The sequence below is a fragment of the Salvia miltiorrhiza genome, chromosome 3 (assembly GCF_028751815.1).
Source record: "Salvia miltiorrhiza cultivar Shanhuang (shh) chromosome 3, IMPLAD_Smil_shh, whole genome shotgun sequence".
Taxonomy (NCBI): domain Eukaryota; kingdom Viridiplantae; phylum Streptophyta; class Magnoliopsida; order Lamiales; family Lamiaceae; genus Salvia; species Salvia miltiorrhiza.
The window spans coordinates 28,456,361-28,477,911 of NC_080389.1; the positions used below are offsets into that span (position 1 = coordinate 28,456,361).

General features: G+C 39.7%; 1 long non-coding RNA gene across 1 annotated transcript; it reads left to right on the top strand.

Annotated features, from left to right (window-relative positions):
- The first annotated feature begins 1,320 nt into the window (after window positions 1–1,320).
- LOC131014029 (uncharacterized) lies at window positions 1,321–5,040 on the top strand. The gene is made up of 2 exons (XR_009097949.1): window positions 1,321–1,609; window positions 3,367–5,040. It is a non-coding gene; the product is annotated as an uncharacterized LOC131014029 (long non-coding RNA).
- The last annotated feature ends 16,511 nt before the right edge of the window (window positions 5,041–21,551 follow it).

The window sequence follows — 21,551 nt, forward strand, 5'->3', positions numbered from 1 at the left end:
AGCGCAGTAGCGCTGCGCAGCCAGAGCAGAACAGCGCAGACCAGAGCAGTGCAACTGCGCTGCGCAGCCAGAGGAGAATAGCGCAGACCAGAGCTGCACAGCACAGCAGCGTAGAGCAGCAGCGCAACAGAGCAACACAGAGCATTAGCGTAGCAGCACAGCCAGAGCGCAGAGCTGGCCTTGCTAGGCCGGAGTTACCCGCTTCACCAACGAAGGACAGCGTAGATGGGTCAAATCAAGACTAAGGTGTTTTAAGGCATTAAAGGGCCTAAATCCAATTATTAGAGTTCATGGGCCTAAGGCCTTTAGGGTTCACTCTCACATCTATAAATAGAAGGTAAGCATTAGCATTAGGAGAATGTTTTATTTTGGGAGCAACGCACTTGTAAAATGTATAATTATCTCGAAGTATAGTGGAAGAACTCGAAGATGTCCCGTGGACGTAGGTCTTAACGACCGAACCACGTAAGTCATGTCTCGATTATTGCTTTTTAGATTAGGCGTTGATATCATGCTTCACCAGATTGTTATATATAAAAATAGATTATTAAAAAATCGTTAATATGATATATATATATAAAAGGGTAAATATCAATCAAATACCTAAATTATGGGTTGAGTCACAAAAGTGTGATAAAGTATTGATAATATCAATCAAAGTTCTAAACTATAAGTTGAGTTATAAATATGTCCTGAACTATTAATAATATCAATCAAAGATCTAAATTATCAAATTTGTATCAGATATGACTAGACTTATGTTTTCCATCATAGAAAGATGACGTGTAATTTTCATTTTTTTTTAATGCTCAGATGCTAAGATTTTCACTCATATACATGAAAGATAGACCGAAGCACATCATATGCTCAGGTTTTCGCTCACACACTTGTACAAAAAGATCAAATGTAACAATAGAGTGTCCAAGCATACACCTCACATATAACTTCTTAGAATCACATAGAAGCAATCCAATTCATTGTCTAACCTAAAATAAGTTAGAAACATAATTCAAATATTACAAAAATAAAATAAAATTGTTTATTAAAAATATTTGATGTGTGTGAGCGAAATCTGGGAATCTTACGTGCCTGAGACTTTCTTTTAACAGTGTAAGCCAAATTCTTAGCAGAAAAATTGGACAAAATGCTACCATTTTGCCCAATCAGCATTAAAAAATGAAAAATACACGTAATCTGTATATAACAAAAAGCATAACTCAGGTCATATTTAATGTAAACTTGATAGTTCGAGTATGTGATTGATATTATCAATAGCTTATGACATATTTGTGATTCAACTTATAGTTTAGGCCTTTAATTGCTAAATATTCTTAAGATCAAAGTGTATTTTAGCAAATCAAAGAAAATCCTCTCACCTCTCTCTCACCTCACTTTCGCCCCCCTCTCTCTCTCTCTCTCCCTCACCTCTCACTTTCCTCCATTGATCTCCATTGGAGAGACCTTCCAAGCTTTCCTAAAATCACATATGTGCAAAAATCCTTCACTAAATCAAGCCCTAAACACTTTCTATACTTGATTCAAAGAGATTAGTAGAGTTTTGAGCTTGAAGTTTAGAGAGAAGAAATTCTACTTTTCTTAAAGTTCTTGAGTAAGTGTTGAATATTTATAGATCTAATCATATTTGAGGTTGATATGTGTGTATATGCATGATTGAAGCATGAAAACACCCCCTGCCATTTTTTTCCCTAATTTTTGAAAAAAGGGAGTCTTTCCCCTTCAAAAAATTTTCTTTTTCTTTTCTTAAATTGGGATGAGAAATATGTTTAATGAGGTGTTTTGAGATGATTGATGTGTGTATTGCAAAGCTTGGTCTTGTGATGCAAATTTTTGCTTAGGTTAGTAGCCTAAAAATTTGGAATTTTTGAGTTTATGTCTTAAATGAGGAAATGATGATGAGTATGAGATTATGAGCTGTCTAAGATGATGATTGATAGAGTAGATTGTGGGTGTGATGTTAATTGATGACGTTGATGTGAGTTAGTTTGATGAAAATTAGGGATATGTGTATCTATGTCCTAAATTGTAAATTGATGGTTTATATGAGTAATTAAATGGTTTAATTTGATAAATCTAAGGATAGATTAATGATTGATGTGCATTTGTGAAATTTCAAAAAGTTTAGTTTAACAAAAAATTAGGACTTCCATGCCTATGTGTTATCTATGTGAATTGACTTAAGATAAATGTAATTGAGCATGCTAATAGTGGCTAAGAAAGATTTAATTGATCAAATGTTACCTATATGAGATTTTGATTGAGTTTAGTTTACATAAGTTTTGGGTATTCCTAGATTATGAAGTCAATGATTGGTTTAAAGATATTTATATGCTTTTTGGTTATTATGTAAGTTTTTGTCATGCGTTAATTGAGAGTCTACGTTGATACGTGAGTTTGCTCCGAGTTTAGTTTGCATGATAAAAAGGAATCTATGCTAATGTGATGAGTTATGTCATACATGATATTATATATAACTAAATGAGTATAATTGAGCATGAATATGTAATGAGAGATGAAATGTTTCGTTCTTTGAAACTTTCGTTTGAGATTTGAGTATGATGTGAAAGAGGAAAGTCGAGTTTGAGTTGTCATGAGTCAAATGATCATGCATTGATGTTCTTGAGTGTTATAAGAGTTTAATTTGAGTTTTGAAGAGTTTTCATTAAAGAAGTATGGAGTTTGAGCATGTTTGCTTGTATGTTGAGTGTGGAGTCATTCTGTAACCCTTTTGCACCTACTGTTTCGTGAGGTTATTGTTACCCAAATACTATGAAACTTTTATGATAAGTATATATGAGAGCCGTGAGCATACTGGTAAAAGTTCAAGTCATTTGGACTTTGGTTACTATTTTTATAAAATGTAAAACCCCAACTGCCACATTCTGCTGAAGACATTAGTGCGTCATCTAACTACCCACCAAATTTTAAACCTTTTCGGAAACGTTTACTATTTTTCAAAAATCGAAATGTGAGATTGATCAAAACTGCCGAATATGGTAGACTGTAGGAAAACAGCCATATCTTCTAAACTACTTGGAGTTTTTCATCCTACTTTTTTTTAAATGAAATTAGACTCAAAGAGGTTTCAAATGGTATGAGTTTCGATCCCAGTAGAGTTCTGGAGTGAATCTGGTGAAGTCTTTAAATTGTGAAAATGCATAATGATGTTTATTTATGATGTTTGCGATTTTAATCTGCTTGCACAGGTTCTTTTACGCTTAATCCTTGTGTATTGATATGTTGTGGCAAGTTCAAATCTATAGCTCTAAGAGCAGCTTTTATTGTTTTTCAGCGTATGCCCACTGAGTATTATGTACTCACGCCCTGCATGAATTTCTAAATGTGCAGGATAAGCAAGGAGCTAGAATGGTCTGGTGCTGGTGGGGGATTGTTTTGTTCAATTGTTAGGTCCGGAGGGTCGCGAATAGGTGTATGGGGGGGGAATACACATATAGGCTATTTTTCACAAATCAGAGGGATCTCAAGATAGAGATCAAAACAAAACATTACACACAAACTAAGACGCCTGTTTACTGAAAAGAGTTTTGACCAAACAGGGTTGACGACTGATACTGAAATACTCTTCAGTAATGAGTTATCAGTTAAGTCACTGGAACTTAATAGATGCACGTTAAGGCTTCAGTCGAGTTTGCGAAAGCAGAGATGTAATAAATCTGCCTGACTATCAGATGATAGATCAGTCAGACTGATAACATACGCAGCGGAAATACTTTTGTTTTGTAATAACCTTTGTTGAGCACGTTGCTAGTCTTAGGTTTCTCTTTGTATTTAATCAGTATTCAGTTCATCAAAAATAAGAATACAAGTAGCAAAGTAAAACTGAAAGCTATAAATAATACAAAGATTTTTACGTGGTTCGGAAAACACTTCCTACATCCACGGTCGGTTGATTAGACCAACAACTTTACTCTGCAAGTGCTTACGGGTGCACTGCAAACCGAATCTGTGTGCTTAGCCGGGTGCACACAACCGAATCAACTGAAGATCCAATCTTCAGTACCAACACTTCACTCGCGTTGGATTTCTCACTCCTAGCACGAACTGACACTAGGATCTCACAGAGTCAGAGTACCTTCCTGAACTTCTTTTCAACTCAAACACTCGATTCTATCGGTCGAAGGGAGGTTTGAAATCTTGCCAACTAAACTTCAAAGAACAAGTTCTTTGGAGTTAGTTTTGACCTAGGCTCTGGATAAACAGGGGTTTGCCTAAGGTCTAAGAGAATGTATGTAATCAGCAGTGACCGATTTTTGGCTTTGGTATTCTCTTCTTCGATTCAAGCTTTGGGGAGGTTAAGCTTTGGCTGAGAAACAATTTTGGCATAGTTTCAGCTTATGTTGTTGAATCGGTGAAGATTGAAGTGATCCTCAAGCGCTATTTATAGGAGAGGTCTTAAATAGATCCATTGGTGGAGAACGTCTTCAAGATTTCTTCCGTTGGAGAGCTTTTTGAATTTGGGCTGAGGCTTCAATCTTCGAGGTTCCTTGTTTGGTGAGAACGGCTATGTTGAACAGCAGGAGATGCGATGTCTCTGATAAAGTAGCTACCAAATAGGAATGACCTCTGCAGAGAAGGATGATCCTGAGATCTCTGCATTTAATGCGGCTGTACTTTTGGAGTACGTGACTTCTTTTGAACGTTGGAGGTTCAATTCCGAGGAAGAATGTTTAACTGATACTTGACTTTAGTATCAGTCTGCTGAATCCACGTGGCACGCATTAAGTAATCAGTTCAAGACTGATTCTTCAACTGATACTTCAGTTGGCAACATCAGTCTTCAGTCTTCAGTCATTCGTCCTTCAGTCTTCAGTCTTCAGAACAGCTAACTAAACTAGAAAAGAACTCTAACGCTTGAGTTCGAACAGTTCTAGTCTATTACAATTAAGGTCTATGGATTTTGGTATCATCGAAACAAGGATTAGGATATTACATTAAGTTCCCAATAGTTGTATACTGAAAGCAAAACTTTATGCTTGCATACATTGATTCCTAAGTTCACTATGATTCTTCTATCTGAAATAATGTTATTGCATAATCCTATTATAGTCCAATTTATCTCATACTATAGATTATATGGTGTGTTGTAGATCACAGAAGATCATATAATTGGAAAAAGTTGAGATATAAATTGAGTTCACAATCGAGGCAACTATGGACGAGTTGCTGGTTTAGATTGTAACATAAATGGATAAATAGTTTGTCTTGGCTATTTATTTATGCTAGTACCTTCGTGTATTGAATATGATCACAGTGAGATGAATTCTTATATTCTGACTAATTAAGAATCAAGATCTCGGTGACTTAAATAGTCTTAACCTTAGTTGGATTAATCGGTGTGAATAATATATTGACTGGTGAAGCATGAAATCAACGCCTAATCTAAAAAGCAATAATCGAGACAGAATTTACGTGGTTCGGTCGTTAAGACCTACATCCAGGGGATATCTTCGAGTTCTTCCACTATATTTCGAGATAATTACATTTTACAAGTGGTGCTTATAAATAAATCATGATCCCCTAATGCTAATGCTAAACCTTCTATTTATAGATGTGAGAGTGAGCCCTAAAGGCCTTAGGCCCATGAACTCTAATAATTGGATTTAGGCCCTTTAATGCCTTAATACACCTTAGTCTTGATTTGACCCATCTGCGCTGTCCTTTGTTGCCCGTGTTGAGTAGTTCCCTTGAGCTGTGCAGGCGAGTCTGTGCTGCCAAGTAACTTAGGTAGTCTGCGCCGCCAAGTCCCTTCGTCTGCGCTGCCAAGTCCCTTTATTATCAGGTCTTCAATTAAACCTGCGCTGGTTGGCTTCGTTCAATAAGAATAATAATAACAATAATAGTAATCAAGTAAGATGGTCTTGTATTTGCCAAGCACAGCGCTGATGAGTATTCTAGTCCTCATCAGCTACTCCCCCTAGTCTGGTTGAACCGTGTCTTCTCGTTGTTCAACCAGTGGTGTGTGATATAGAGTCAGCGCTGTGCTGCTCTCCCGTGTCAATTAAGCATACATGATTCCCTGCACTTGTTAGATAAGAACTTGTCAATCTTTGTAAAAATAGTAAAGATAAAGTATTTCAGCACTGCAAATGAACTAAGATAAAAGAGAGTAGTTTTTCCTTTGGGTTATTTGGATGTCATCAATGATGACTAACTTAAGGCTCAAATATCCGCAGAGCGGCTGAGTTGCCACTTAAGGTTCATCCCCAGTCTAACTTTCGTGGCTTACGATGTTTCTGCGTGGAGCATAGACATTGAGGCCTGCGCTGCCATGAAGGCCTATGTTTTGCAATTAATGCATGCGATGCCACAAAGGGCTAGATTTTGCAATTAATGCCTTCGTCGTGCAATTAATGCCTTAGTTTGTGCAATTCATGCCCTCGTCGTGCAATTAATGCTTTAGTTTGTACAATTCATGCCCTCGTCGTGCAATTAATGTCTTAGTTTTTGCAATTCATGCCCTCGTCGTGCAATTAATGCCTTAGTTAAGATAACTTTAGACGATCTACACCGAAGATGACGTAGGTAATCTATGGTAGCTTAAACGAGATAATCACACTGACTGCACTGAGATAGCCGCACTGGCTGCGCTGATATAATCGTACTGACTGCGCTGAGATAATCGTACTGACTGCGCTGAGATAATCGTACTGACTGCGCTGAGATAGCCACACTAGCTGCGCTGATACAATCGCCCTGACTGCGCTGGGATAGCCACACTGGCTGCGCTGATACAACGGCACTGACTGCGCTGAGATAGCCACACTGGTTGCGCTGAGATGACTAAGATAGTTATGTTGATAATTTGAGCGCTGATTGTACTGAGATAACTAAGATAGTTCCACCAGCCAAGATAACTGAAATAACCGAGATGGCTGCGCAGGCTGAGATAACTGAAATATTGGAGATAGCTGGGCAGGCTGAGATAGCCTGTCCTGACTACGCTGAGAAAGCTCAGATACATTCTGAGGCTGATAGCTGCACAGGCTGAGATAACCTGTCCTGACTGCGCTGAGAAAGCTCAGATACATTCTGAGGCTGATAGCTACGCAGGCTGAGATAGCTCGTCCTGACTGTGCTGAGAAAGCTCAGATACATTCTGAGGCTTACAGTTCTGGATCGTGGCTAAGTTACCATTTAAGGTTTTAATATCCGCTGCGCGACTGAGTGGCCGTTAAGGCTCAATTATCCTGCTAAGTTTTTCGAGAAAACACACATGGTGGTATATACTCCACTCCCCTCCTTAGTAACATGTGCCTGAGTCAACTAAACATTTTATGTGTATACTTGTGCTTGTTGTCCTTACTTGTGATGCTAGTGGCGGCGCTGACATGACTATAGTCCCGAAGTAAGTTATTCAAATTATGTTTCAAGCCCTAGCATATATGCAGAAAGTATACAGCATCATGTACTTAGTCAATTTATATTTCAAGTCTAGGCACATATGCAGAAGTTGTGCAGCTTCCAAGACATAGTTATTATTGCATAAATCCCAGCATAGATAATATAAGTCATGCTTATGCCCAAAAACTAAGTACCTGGATCGCCACTTGTTAGTTGATTATCTTTTCATGTTATGGTGATTACCATACTTGTTCAAGTGTTTTCCTCAAAATATGTTTGTCCTGTGCTGTAAAGATTCTTAGGCACAGACATTAGCAAAATATGAGTGCCCCTTAAGATAGGGCTGTGAACTCATTATTATAGAAGATATATGATGGAAGACCTGATTGATAAATCATAAAAAAAAAATGAAACCCGACAAGCAAATCAGAGAACCCAATAAACAAATCAACACTATTCTGATAGTCAGAAAATCTTGAAATTCTAAGGTCTGGAAGAATATATATATTCAGATTTAAACATAATAAATCCCCTCAATGCCCATGTCGAAGCATCGCCGTCAACAGTTAATGCGTGAGTGCGAAGCGAGATTCCCAGAGTATAGAGCTATCTTGTTGTGTGCCTGCAGGAGCGATATGCTGGGCTGCCATTAACTTGACTTCGGGGCTGCTCAACGTCCCCTCCCATCTCATGGATAAATGCAGAGCTGGCAATCCCCAGAAATCCCGGTCAACGCTGTCGCGTACTGCCCACTAATTCGAGAGTTCTCGTGAATAAATATAAGTGTGGAAATACCTATCTTGATAACCCTTGTAAAGCATAAAGTAAAAATAGAGCAAAATTAGTTCAAAAATAGATTCGAACCCAAAAATTATAACCAAAGCAAGTAGACGAAGATAAGGAAGAGCCAGATGGCTGCGCAACTGAATAACAATAGAGGAGAGAGACAGCCAGAATTGGCTGCGCTGCTGAACAGCAACAAGAAAGAGAGGCGGCGCTGGCTGCGCTGCTGAACAGCAACAAAGGAGAGAGGCGTCCAGAGCTGGCTGCACTGCTAAACAACAAGAAAGGAAAGAGGCGGCCAGAGCTGGCTGCGCTGCCGAGCAACAACAAGGGGGGAGGCAGCGCTGGCTGTGCTGCTGAACAGCAACAAAGGAGAGAGACGGCCAGAGCTGACTGCGCTGCCGAGCAGCAACAAGGGAGAGAGACGGACAGAGCTGGCTGCGCTGCCGAGCAGCAACAAGGGAGAGAGGCGGCGCTGGCTGCGGTGCCGAGCTTCTATGCTGGATTCCGATAGGAGGAATTTGAAATTTCTTGTGATGGAAACTCAAGAACGGCGGCGATGCTCGCCGGACTTCGATTGCAGAAAATTACCAGAGATCTGCTTTGAAATACAAAGAAATATAAAGAAATATCAGGCTTTATCAAGATTTGTATGAAATTGTTGAAGAATACGTATGAGTAAGAAAATTGGGGATTTTCCCCTCTTCCAAACAAATCGAGAGATTCCGCCCAAAATCGCAGGTGTTTATCGATCCCTAATTTGGGATTTTTGTTGTCGATCGAATCGACAAAACTCAGGAAATGATGCTGGTAATCGTCGATTTACGGTGAGAGATTTAGGATTCTCGACTTGAAATTGAGAGCAGAGTCAATATTTATGGTGCTTCGAGGATACATTTTCCGGTAATTCGGATCTTTAACCGGCGGCAGGTGTTTTCCAGAACCTGGGCACGACGGCAATCGCAGATTTGAAGAGGATAATGCTAAAAAACGCTAGCGTCTCCGGCGATAAGCGTGGTCCCCAGAAATCCCGATCTGGAACCCCCCTTTTTTTTCTTCTTCTTCTCGGCATGGTGGAATTTCGCCGGATCTTGGAATCGCGGCGGCGGACCTCTCGGTGACAAACTGGACGATAGAGAGAGATAATCCCGGCCCTTGATTCCAGGACGGGAGATAATATGAGTTTTACAGTGAGTTTTCAAATCGGGGAAGAACCCACCCGATAACCCCCATTTTCTCCTTCTTCAATGAACAGTGATCTAGCTTCTATGAACAGTAACCCCCTCGATGAACAGTAAACCCCTCTGATGAACAGTAACCCCCCTCGATGAACAGTAATCTAAATCTGGAAATTCTGGAAATCGAGAAGAATGTCAGATCGAAACTCACGCCTTAAGCTCAGATTCCCACAGACGGCGCCAGTTGGTGAAGCATGAAATCAACGCCTAATCTAAAAAGCAATAATCGAGACAGGATTTACGTGGTTCGGTCGTTAAGACCTACGTCCACGGGAGATCTTCGAGTTCTTCCACTATATTTTGAGATAATTACATTTTACAAGTGGTGCTTATAAATAAATCATGATCCCCTAATGCTAATGCTAATCCTTCTATTTATAGATGTGAGAGTGAGCCCTAAAGGCCTTAGGCCCATGAACTCTAATAATTGGATTTAGGCCCTTTAATGCCTTAATACACCTTAGTCTTGATTTGAGCCATCTACGATGTCCTTCGTTGCCCGTGTTGAGTAGTTCCCTTGAGCTGCGCAGGCGAGTCTGTGCTGCCAAGTAACTTAGGTAGTCTGCGCCGAGAAGTTCCTTCGTCTGCGCTGCCAAGTCCCTTCGTCTGCGCTGCCAAGTCCCTTTATTATCTGAGGTCTTCAATTAAATCTGCGCTGGTTGGCTTCGTTCAATAAGAGTAATAATAACAATAATAGTAATCAAGTAAGATGTTCTTGTATTTGCCAAGCACAGCGCTGATGAGTATTCTAGTCCTCATCATTGACTATTGCTTTGATTTATCATGGGTGAGAGTTCTCTTGAAGCTCAATATACTCGATACTTTGGGTGATAACAATTATTATTTGACATGCGATTATATTGCAATAAGGATCCGTGTCCTGCTAATAACAGGATGATAATATCCTCTCGAAGAACTTAATAAGTTTATCGTATTAAACCCTGCAGGTGGAATTAGTTTCGATACGGTAAGAAGTTTAAGTGGTAGCACTCGAGATGTCGTTTATAATTAAACGACTAATTAATTAATTAATTGATCGTCAGAGGAATTAATTAATTAATGGATATTGGATATCTTAAACACGAAGATTAATTAAGTCTAATGCTAGCCCCGACTCACCTAAAGAATAAAGAGGTAATTCAGTATTAATTTTCTAGTGGAATACATTAATACTTGTGTTTTGATTTTATTCTGGGCTGAATAAGAAAATCGAGCACTGGGAGACCAAACTTTATTCAAGCTAGTAGATCCCCGCTTGGCCCATTAAAGGCGTAATTCCATGGGAACGTCACTTTCTCAATTATTCTCTCTTGGGCTTTATTTGGTTTAATTAAGTTATGAGCTTATTATTTAGGTATGACTAATACCTAGTATAAATAATAAGAAAGCCCTAAATCTATTTACTTGAGCATTAACGTGAAGCCAGAAAAGAGAGAGTTATGTGAGAGCAGAAGGAGAGAGAAACGTTGATCCTAGAGGTGGAAAGGACTTGAAGATTGTTGCCATCCAACGTCAAGTCTTGCCGTTGGAATAAGTTGGAAGATCAACACTGGAGTCACTCATCGCCGGATTTGCAGGTAAGACTCGTTCACTTGTAATAGGCACAAATGATTTTTGTATGTATTAGTTTGGTATTCGGAATTGGTCACGGGTACGTGAATCATATATCAAAATATGGTTCCTTTAAATTCACGTTCACGGGGAAAGGGAAAAATACTAGCAAGTTCTCGAAACTAAATCAAACTAGAAAGCAAATACAAATCAACCATTATCAAATCCAATCTAATAATTCTTCTACTAGTCCAATCACACAAGTCCTAAGACAAAACTAGAGAAAAATTATGGAACTAACTCCTATTCTATCAAGTGCGAACAGCCTTTCTTTTCCCATCACGCCTCTTTTAATTAAAAGTGCATAACTGGCATCGACTACGGCCGCAATGCCAGGCTGGACGGGTTTTAAGACTGCAGGTGCAGAGGAATCGGCGAGCGTAGCCTCTCTACGGGCGCTGGTGCACTGCGGCCGCCGTACTTCAGGGCCTTCAGTGCTCGTTCTTCCTAGTCAATATCCTCCTACTTTAGCCACATCAACCACCTATGATCTCTTCCACGTCAGTCCTGCAAATGCATGAAAACATACTCGAAAGTACCAATACTTTTAACAGAACCATAACACAAAATCATCATGCATACACATAAAATAATAGCAAAACATCACTACAAGAAAACACGACTCTAACGATTTCGGTCGTTAAAACCTCAAAAAAGGTCGTTAATCGTGTTAACGACCGTTTTCGGTGGTCGCTGTCTACATCGTCGTTTCGGGTCTCAACGACCATTTTTTTTATCATTAAATTTTTATTTTTAATGACCGAATTTTCGGTCGAAAAAGAAATCGATTTTTTTTAGTTTTTTTAATTAATGACCGAATTTTTTATTTTTAACGACCGAATTTTCGGTTGTTAAAAATAAGAAAAAAATAATAATATTTTGGTATTTATCTTTGTATCCATAAGTATTTTGGTATTTCTAATGTATTTTCACCTTAATTGCATACGATTTGACGAACTTTCCAATGGGTCACCCATCGTAGTAGTGCTCTAGGTCAAGCATGATTAATCTTGAAGTTCCTTTCGAGTAGTCACTAGTACAGTACACGCATATTATTGATATAACTAACACTTATTAAATCATTTAAAATCTATTTCAATATTTAATATGATTCATTCGTAACCTTAGAATATGTCGAGATGATATTTAAGACTTGCGATCCGGCGAAAGAGTGACGGTAAATATATGATCAAATTTAAAATAATAAAAAAATTAATATTATAGTAATTTTTTTTTAGAAAAAGAAAATATTATGAAAAATAACAATCAATTTTAAAACATTCTCAATAATTTAAAAACAAGAATAAAATAGTATATTAATTAAAAATAATTTAAAAATAATTAAATATATATATATATATAAACAAAAAAATGGGAAACAAAAATAAAATATTAACAACCAAATTTTCGGTCGCTAAAAAGTAAAGGGTTAAGTACTAAATTCCCCCTTGTCGATGGCGTCCCTATCGCGTATAGGACCCTATAGTCATGGTTAGAGTTGTTTACTACCTCAACGTGGCAAAATCACACCAAATTCTCCCCCGCCACTTAACGGAGCTTAACACCGTTAGAAATGAAATTCTCTCTCTAAATAGATCCTTCGTTTCATCTCCCATCCCGAAACTAAAACCACCGCCGCCTCTGTATCCGCAGCTCGAACCATATTGACTCAACTAGAAACACCTCTAGATTGACTTGCAATAGAACAAGGACATCCTAGCAGTGATAAGCTAACCCAATGTCGTCTCTCAAGGAAGATCTTTAAGGGTTTTTAATTATGTCACAAGAAAGCTGTAAACTTAAGATTTTTAAACTAAAACATGGAAAGTAAATTAACATGAATTTAAACTTAACTAGGCAAAAAGGAATTATTAACTAATACTTGTAATTTAAACTTAACTGAAAACTTAATCTTAAAATTATCTAGGTGTGAAACTATTAAACCCTAGGCAAGAATTAAATGAACTTAAAGTAAAGAATTAACTAGGCAAATCAAATTTAAATAAATTTAATTAAAACTTCTAATCTAATCTAACTAGGCAGAAACTCAATTGCATGATTTAAAGTGCATAATTTAAATTGCAGAATTTAAAGGAAACGCAGGTAAAAGCAAATAAATAAACTTAATAAAAGAAATACCGTAAATCATCTCGAGAAGTAATCTGTCACGTAATTACAACTCTAAATGGAAAACTAATATAACACATGAATTTAAAATAACTATATTAAACTAACTAAGAACAGAAATCGAAACTAGAACTATGAAAGCAATAAAATTCCTAAGCTTCGGATGCCAACAGATCTCAAAGATGGCGTCTAAAACTAGGGCAAGGGATATTTTTACAATGAAAAGTATGGCCCTATTTATAGACTTCAAATCCCTCAGGATCACCATGGAATTTGCCATGCAAAGCTGGACTCTTAAAGGAAAAAGAATCGTGTAATACTTAGGTAAGTCCAGCTGGCGTACTCAGCAAGTAATCTCCACTCTGGCGGAAATCGCGGCTCTCGCCAGAGAAACGGCTTCCGCTCTGGCTGTTGATTCCTTTGACTTTTCATTCCTCTGCGCTGACTATTGATTCCTCTGGCGAGATTTTCATTCCACTGCTTTGTGATTTCGCTGCTCTGACTTCGCTGCGATGACTTCGCTGCTCTGACTTCGCTGCGATGACTTCGCTGCCCTCTGACTTGTGATTTCGCTGCTCTGGCGAATGACTTCTCTGGATCTGGAGATTCACTTCGCTGCTCTGGCTCTGGCGCATTTCCCTGGCTTCCCATTTCGCTGCTCTGAGCTTTGATTCCTCTGCTCTGGGCTTTCATTTCTCTGCAGTGCGGGGCTTTCTCTGCTCTGGCACTCCAGAGTATGCACATAAACACGATTCTTAGCCCAAACTCTCCAAAATTTGGACTCTTCATCTATAAAATCTAAATCTCCTGCAAAGCATAAAATACACCATAAAACGCACCAATTTCCAGAAGATTTAACTTAAAATATGCACATGCAAGCCCCTAAATTTAGAACAATTAGGCATAAATCAACCCCCCCACACTTAGCCTTTTGCTTGTGCTCAAGCAAAATCCGTATGAATCCTAGGAAGAGATTGATTTCAACAATGCTAATTTCCATCCAAACTTTCTCAAAGTCAGTTCAAAATTTTACAATCAACACACATCTGTCGATCATGCAAGTAACTCAAAGTTTAAGAAGCAACAAAAGAGTAATGTAAGCAATTCGATCAGACCCAATTCTCCGCTAGAAGTGAATTCCCTAATGTGATCGCCTTTATAATCAATATCACCATTTTTCACACTTTGTGTGCTTGAGATTTCGACAGTTGAGCCATAATTCGTGAAATAAAAACCATTTGGATGTACTCCAAAGTCTTTTCACGTGGTTTCCCATGCTCATAGTTAGACTAGAGGAGCAGAGACTCAGAGTTGTCACGTTTCAGAACAGGCCAGATGTTTCGGAGCTGGCAATTTTAAAGTTGGCAATTCGTCCAACATTTTCACAGATAAGATACGATCGTAGGCAATCACAATGACAACACTCCTTCTAGCATCTACCGGACAAATCACGTTTTACTTACTTACAAAAGTGTTGCAACAAAACTCAAATTCTTTGCACAATCAAGAAACATATATCAACAGTAAAACAAGAATAACCACCAAACAAACACAAACCCGAAACGCGCATCGAAAACCATCTACTCTTCCACAAATTCATAAAAATTAGCAAGATTCGAGACCAAAAACTAAGCATAGAAAGACTAATCTCGCCCAATTGATAGCATAAGCACAATAAAACACCCCCCCCACACTTAAAGCATGCCATTTCCTCAGGGTACAAAAGAAATAAGAAGAGTTGAGAAAACGTCCCTGATTATCGGCCTTGAGAAACTGAAGCATCGTGCGAGGTGGTGAAGAGGGGAATTCGCGGTCTGTGGCAGAGTTAGAACTGCAGCGCTGAAGTCAAAACATGAACACCACATCAAAGTATCCGCGCAAGCAGCCAAAACTTAGGAAAGACAAAACAAAAACGGAAAACAAAGAACAAGAAAAACAAAAAACAAAAACCAAACCACGGTGGGTTGCCTCCCACCAAGCGCTAGTTTTAGAGTCGCCAGCCCGACGTAGAGGATCCCTTAACCAAAATCACTATGAAATGTCAGCTGAATTAGTCCTCGTGAAAGCACATCATCCTCCAGTTCAGCTGCGGGTCCTCTTAATGAGCAAGCAGAGCTCATTGTGTCCATCATTCTCTCGAACCAAGAGCTATGTCGAGATCTCTCCTCTTTCTTCTCTTCCAAAGGTGGTGCACTCTGCACTCTTAGCACGGTATCATCCTTGCATGGCAGCACATCAGCCCGTTCTTCATTAACGGTGGCATTCTCTTTCACGGTAGTTGGCACCTCATGAACGGCATTAACGTCGATTGGAAGCTTGGCCAAAAACTGATCTTACATGGCTTCCTCATCTTGCAAATTATCAAGAAAATCCTGTATAATTATGTCCTCTTTCGGGCTGGTGCACATCAGTTTCTCCTTAGCAACATTCTGGCGCGTGCTGTTCATAGTTGGCGTACTGCTCAGAGCTGAGCTCGTCAGCGCTGGCGGTAAAATTTCTGCTCTGTCCTCCAGCGGCAGAGCTGGATTAGTCAGCGCTGGCGGAATGGGTATAGCTAGAGTAGTCAGCGCTGGCGGAATGGGCAGAGCTGGCGGAAGAGTCAGGGCTGGAGCACTTGGCAGAGCTGGCGAAAGACAGTTAGCTCTGAAAATTTCTACTTCTTCCTCATGGTCAGCAATCTCAACAAGAGAACAGATATGCATTGAGAAGTTAGAAATAATAGGCTTTTTATTAAAAACAGAGAATGTTACCGATCTACCAGACCCGGCCATGCTCAAAGTTCCAGAACCCACATCTATGCGAGTCTGGGTAGTAGCCATAAGAGGCCGACCAAGTAGAACAAGTTGCCCATTCTTTCCTATAATGCCTTGCCCTGCCTCGAGCACAACAAAATCGGCTAGCACCGTGATTCCTCTCACCATGACTTCAACATCTTTTAAAATACCACGAGTGTTACAATTTGCTCCATTAGCTAGGTGAAGTCTTGTTTTCGTGCTTTTAAGCTCCTCCTCCTTCCTGCCCAATTTCTGAAAAATAGCATACGGCATTAAATTGACTGCCGCACCCAAGTCTAACATACCCGCGAATTCTCCAGCTCGACCCAATCCAATACCAATAATGAAACTCCCTGGATATTCTTTCTTTGGCAATGGTTGGGTTGGATCAACATATCATGGTGGCAGAGGCGGGTTGGGCTTCGGTGGTTGATATGGCGTACTTGATTTGTGAAGTTTTTGCTCTGGCCTTATCAACTCTGGCGCTCTCCTCTGCTCTGTCATCCTTGTCCTCTGCTCTGGCTGCCGAGCCAGAGCTGGCTCTCTCCTCTGCTCTGGCTGCCATGCTAGAGCTGGTTGCCTCCTCTGCTCTGGCTGCCATGCCAGAGCAGGCTGCCTCCTCTGCTCTGGCTGCCAAGCCAGAGCTAGCACTTGATGAGTTTGGCTCTGCTGCTGCTGTAGTTGGTCCAGCGCGCCCGACAGTTGCCCTACGGTGGTCTTAAGGCATTTAATAGTGGCAGCCTGAGACTCCATGCTCTGCTTGCTAACCTCCATAAACGCCTGTAACGTATCCTCCAGAGATTGTTTTTGTGTTGGAATTTGTTGTGCACTCTGGAATTGATTGCGCTGAAAATTCCCTTAGTGCTGACCTCTCCATCCACCATTGCTTTGATTATAATTTATGCTCTGCGCAGGGACAGGTGCAGCTTCCGTATGGCTCATCTTGAGCTGCTGTACTTCGCGCATGATTGAGGCCAATTGTTTCTGCATCTCAAACTGGTTCGTCACAGCGCTGACCTCAACTCTCTTTCCACGGACCGACTTTTGTTGAGAGCTCTCCGCTAATGTTTTAAATATCTCCTTCAGCTCTGCTGCAGTCTTCCGAGCTACGTTACCTCCTGTAGTGTTGTCCACCATGAATTGGGCAGTTTGCACTAACCCATCATAAAAGTATTGCATTAACATCACGTTCGTTAGTTGATGTTGCGGGCATTGACGGAGTAGTTCTTGAAATCTTTCCCAAGCTTCGTGTAAAGGCTCGTCTGGTCCTTGGATGAAATCTACGATTTGCGACCTTAGCTCCTGAGTCTTGTGGCTGGGATAGTATTTTAGCATGAATTTCTCACAAGCTTCTCCCCAAGTGGTGATAGAGTTGGGCGGCAGAGTTAGCATCCATGTTCTCGCCCGATCTTTCAGTGCATAGGGGAAGCACTTGAGCTTAAGTTGGTCCTCCGTGAGATTCAGCAATGGAATAGTTTGAACTTGTGTGCAAAAATCAAGGATGAATTGTAGGGCATCTTCACTCGGCATCCCATGGAACAGAGGTAAAAGACTTGAATCATTCGGCTTTAGATTGTAATTTCTGACGGCGGTGGGAAGCACAATAGCCGAAGTGTTGGTGTCTCCGATGACGGGCCGGGTGAAATCTCCCATGTACTCCACGTTCTGAGCCATCTCTTCTTTGTTTGTGTTCTGCTCTACTCGGTCAGAGCTGGCTTCAGAGTGCGCCTCAGAATCAGAGTCAGAGTATAACACGTCTGCTCTGGTATGAGTGCGAGTGTTATCCAGCGGGGAAGTTAGTTTTCTTTTCAGACTACGGCGTCCCTGCATACACAACACTTAACACACGGATTAAACGCACCGGGTAGGAGGAAAAGAAAAGTAAAAACAAAACGTAAAGTAAAGAAAGCAATTAAAATAGAAAAGAAATTGACACAACTAAACGCCTAAAACCTTCCCCGGCAACGGCGCCAAAATTTGACTCAACTAGAAACACCTCTAGATTGACTTGCAATAGAACAAGGACATCCTAACAGTGATAAGCTAACCCAATGTCGTCTCTCAAGGAAGATCTTTAAGGGCTTTTAATTATGTCATAAGAAAGCTGTAAACTTAAGATTTTTAAACTAAAACATGGAAAGTAAATTAACATGAATTTAAACTTAACTAGGCAAAAAGGAATTATTAACTAATACTTATAATTTAACCTTAACTGAAAACTTAATCTTAAAATTATCTAGGCGTGAAACTATTAAACCCTAGGCAAGAATTAAATGAACTTAAAGTAAAGAATTAACTAGGCAAATCAAATTTAAATAAATTTAATTAAAACTTCTAATCTAATCTAACAAGGCAGAAACTCAATTGCATGATTTAAAGTGCATAATTTAAATTGCAGAATTTAAAGGAAACGCAGGTAAAAGCAAATAAATAAACTTAATAAAAGAAATACCGTAAATCGTCTCGAGAAGTAATCTGTCACGTAATTACAACTCTAAACGGAAAACTAATCTAACACATGAATTTAAAAGAACTATATTAAACTAACTAAGAACAGAAATCGAAACTAGAACTATGAAAGCAATAAAATTCCTAAGCTTCGGATGCCAACAGATCTCAAAGATGGCGTCTAAAACTAGGGCAAGGGATATTTTTACAATGAAAAGTATGGCCCTATTTATAGACTTCAAATCTCTCAGGATCACCATGGAAGTTGCCATGCAAAGCTGGACTCTTAAAGGAAATAGAATCGTGTAATACTTAGGTAAGTCCAGCTGGCGTACTCAGCAAGTAATCTCCACTCTGGCGGAAATCGCGGCTCTCGCCAGAGAAACGGCTTCCGCTCTGGCTGTTGATTCCTCTGACTTTACATTCCTCTGCGCTGACTATTGATTCCTCTGGCGAGATTTTCATTCCTCTGCTTTATGATTTCGCTGCTCTGACTTCGCTGCGATGACTTCGCTGCCCTCTGACTTGTGATTTCGCTGCTCTGGCGAATGACTTCTCTGGATTTGGAGATTCACTTCGCTGCTCTGGCTCTGGCGCATTTCCCTGGCTTCCCATTTCGCTGCTCTGAGCTTTGATTCCTCTGCTCTGGGCTTTGATTTCTCTGCAGTGCGGGGCTTTCTCTGCTCTGGCACGCCAGAGTATGCACATAAACACGATTCTTAGCCCAAACTCTCCAAAATTTGGACTCTTCATCTATAAAATCTAAATCTCCTGCAAAGCATAAAATACACCATAAAACGCACCAATTTCCAGAAGATTTAACTTAAAATATGCACATGCAAGCCCTTAAAATTAGAACAATTAGGCATAAATCACATATCCAGCACCACCTTGGCCCATGCCAGAGCCTCCACCACCACCGCTATCCCGCCATCCGCCACTACCCCCCCCCCAAAATCATACCCACTTCCACCTTCACCGCGAAACCCACCTCCACCACCTAATCGCCGCTAAACCCGTCACCGCCGCCATGGCCTCCACCCCAACCCCTTCCAAGCCCAAAACCTCGACCTTTATCATATCCACCAGTCGTCAAGCCCACATCGACACCAGCATTTTCAGATATTTGTATCCTTTTTCCATGGCAGCTTCAACACCTCCATAACCACGAGACAAGATCACAACCATAGAAAAAAGAAGCCACCAAAAAACTACGTAATTATGCGCCTCTATGATTGGAAAATTACAAGACAAGAGAATTAAGAAAGTGGTGGTAGCTGGTAGCGGAGCTCCGCCATTATACCGGACAGCATATTTATGGTGATGGAGTGGAAGGTGTGAAGAAGAGAAAATCGAAATTGAAAAATCAGAAACCCTAGATGTATTTTGATTTAGGGGAAGGGAAGAAGAGAAGAAGTGAGGGGGAAGGACAGAAGTCAGCCTCGCTGTGCCAAAGGGGGAGAGAACCAGCGACGTCCGCTGGGACAGAGACAGAGTGTGTCCGTGCGCCCTGTATCGAACAGGGAAGGGGGAGGAGGCTCGGCGGCGCAAGAGGTATTTGGTCCCGTTTCTAGCGTCCGATTTTCATATTAATTAAAAAAAGGATGGCATTATCGTCCGTTAAGTGGCGGGGGGAATTTGGTGCGATTTTCTCACGTTGAGGTAGTAAACAACTCTAACCCTGATTATAGGGTCCTGTACGCGATAGGGACGTCATCGATATGGGAGAATTTGATACTTAACTCAAAAATAAAAAAATAAAAAAAAATGAAATAATAAAAAATAATATTAACGAACAAATTTTTGGTTGTTAAAAAATAAATAAAATAAAAAATAATATTAACGACCGAAAAATTCGGTCTTTAAAAAAATAAAAAAAAATTAGTTCAAAAAAAAATATATTAGCAATCAAATTTTCGGTCGTTGAAGAAAATAAAATAATAAATTAATGAAAAAATAATTAACGATCCTAATTTCAATCGTTAAAAAAATTAAAAAGAATAAAAAAATTAATTGTGAAACGATCGTTAGGGCCGCTAAATTAACGATCGAAAATTTCAATCGTTATACACGTGTTTTCTTGTAGTGCAGTAAGTTGACGTCGATACTAAAATCTATAGTCTTTTGTCTTTTGTTGGTAAGCCTTTTTGTTTTTCATATTTGGTTTTCAGTCTCATGATTCATGTTTTTGTAGAGGGAAATATAGAAAAGAATTACACGTATAGCATATTAATTTGGGAATAAAATATATAATTGATGGCAGGAGGAAAGTCGAGTAGTTTAAAATATTATTCCTCGTATAAAATGAGGAAATTGTTCGTCAAAGATATCACTAAAAATAAAGAGAAAAATGAAAAGCATCAAGGATATACATTATATATTCTCTACCACAGCCCACAGGCATAGGAGGACATGGCCGAAAGTTAGTGTTGTGGCTGTGGGGTCTGGCCATTCCAACACCAATAAATGGAAAATGAAGTAGTAAAATATTCCACCATTCATACATGAGACATATGGTAGCATATGTGGTAGGCTTTGACTAGAAGTTCAATCATTGAAATGGAGAGTTGACTATCGTTCAATACTTATTATGGAAGTAGTTAATTATTCTGTACACTGTAGCTGTAGCCCGTAAGGCAGGCGCACACTCACACGTAATTATTGCTGGCATCTCAAGAGATATTCGCGAGTGCTATCAATATAGATAGGATCAAGTTCAAAGTTTTTCTCACTCGTACCTTATCTTAGCAGAAAAATTTGGTAATTTATTTTGAAAATGGAGTTACAATTCATTACTTTTCAGCGTCTTATTTTTCATATTAATGATTAAATTATTTTTCAGCGTCTGATTTTCTGCAAAGATTGTTCAGGAAATTAAAATTATTAAATATTAATTAAGTTCAATTATGAATTAGAGCTAACAAAACTGGACTATAGTTATTTTTTCTATCAAGTTTAAATATTATAAATAGATGTTGAATACCGACCATGAAAACCCTAACCCTAGCCCCAACCCCACCCCAATCTTCACGCCGTTGATTTGCCTCCGTCGGTCCGATGGTGCTCAACGCCGGCAGTCCGTTTCGACCTTCAGGCACTGGCGGTCTAAATCTCCCCTCGCTCACTAACAATTTCTCTCCTCTTTCGAAACACACTATGGAAACTTCATTGAATACGGCTGTTACGACAC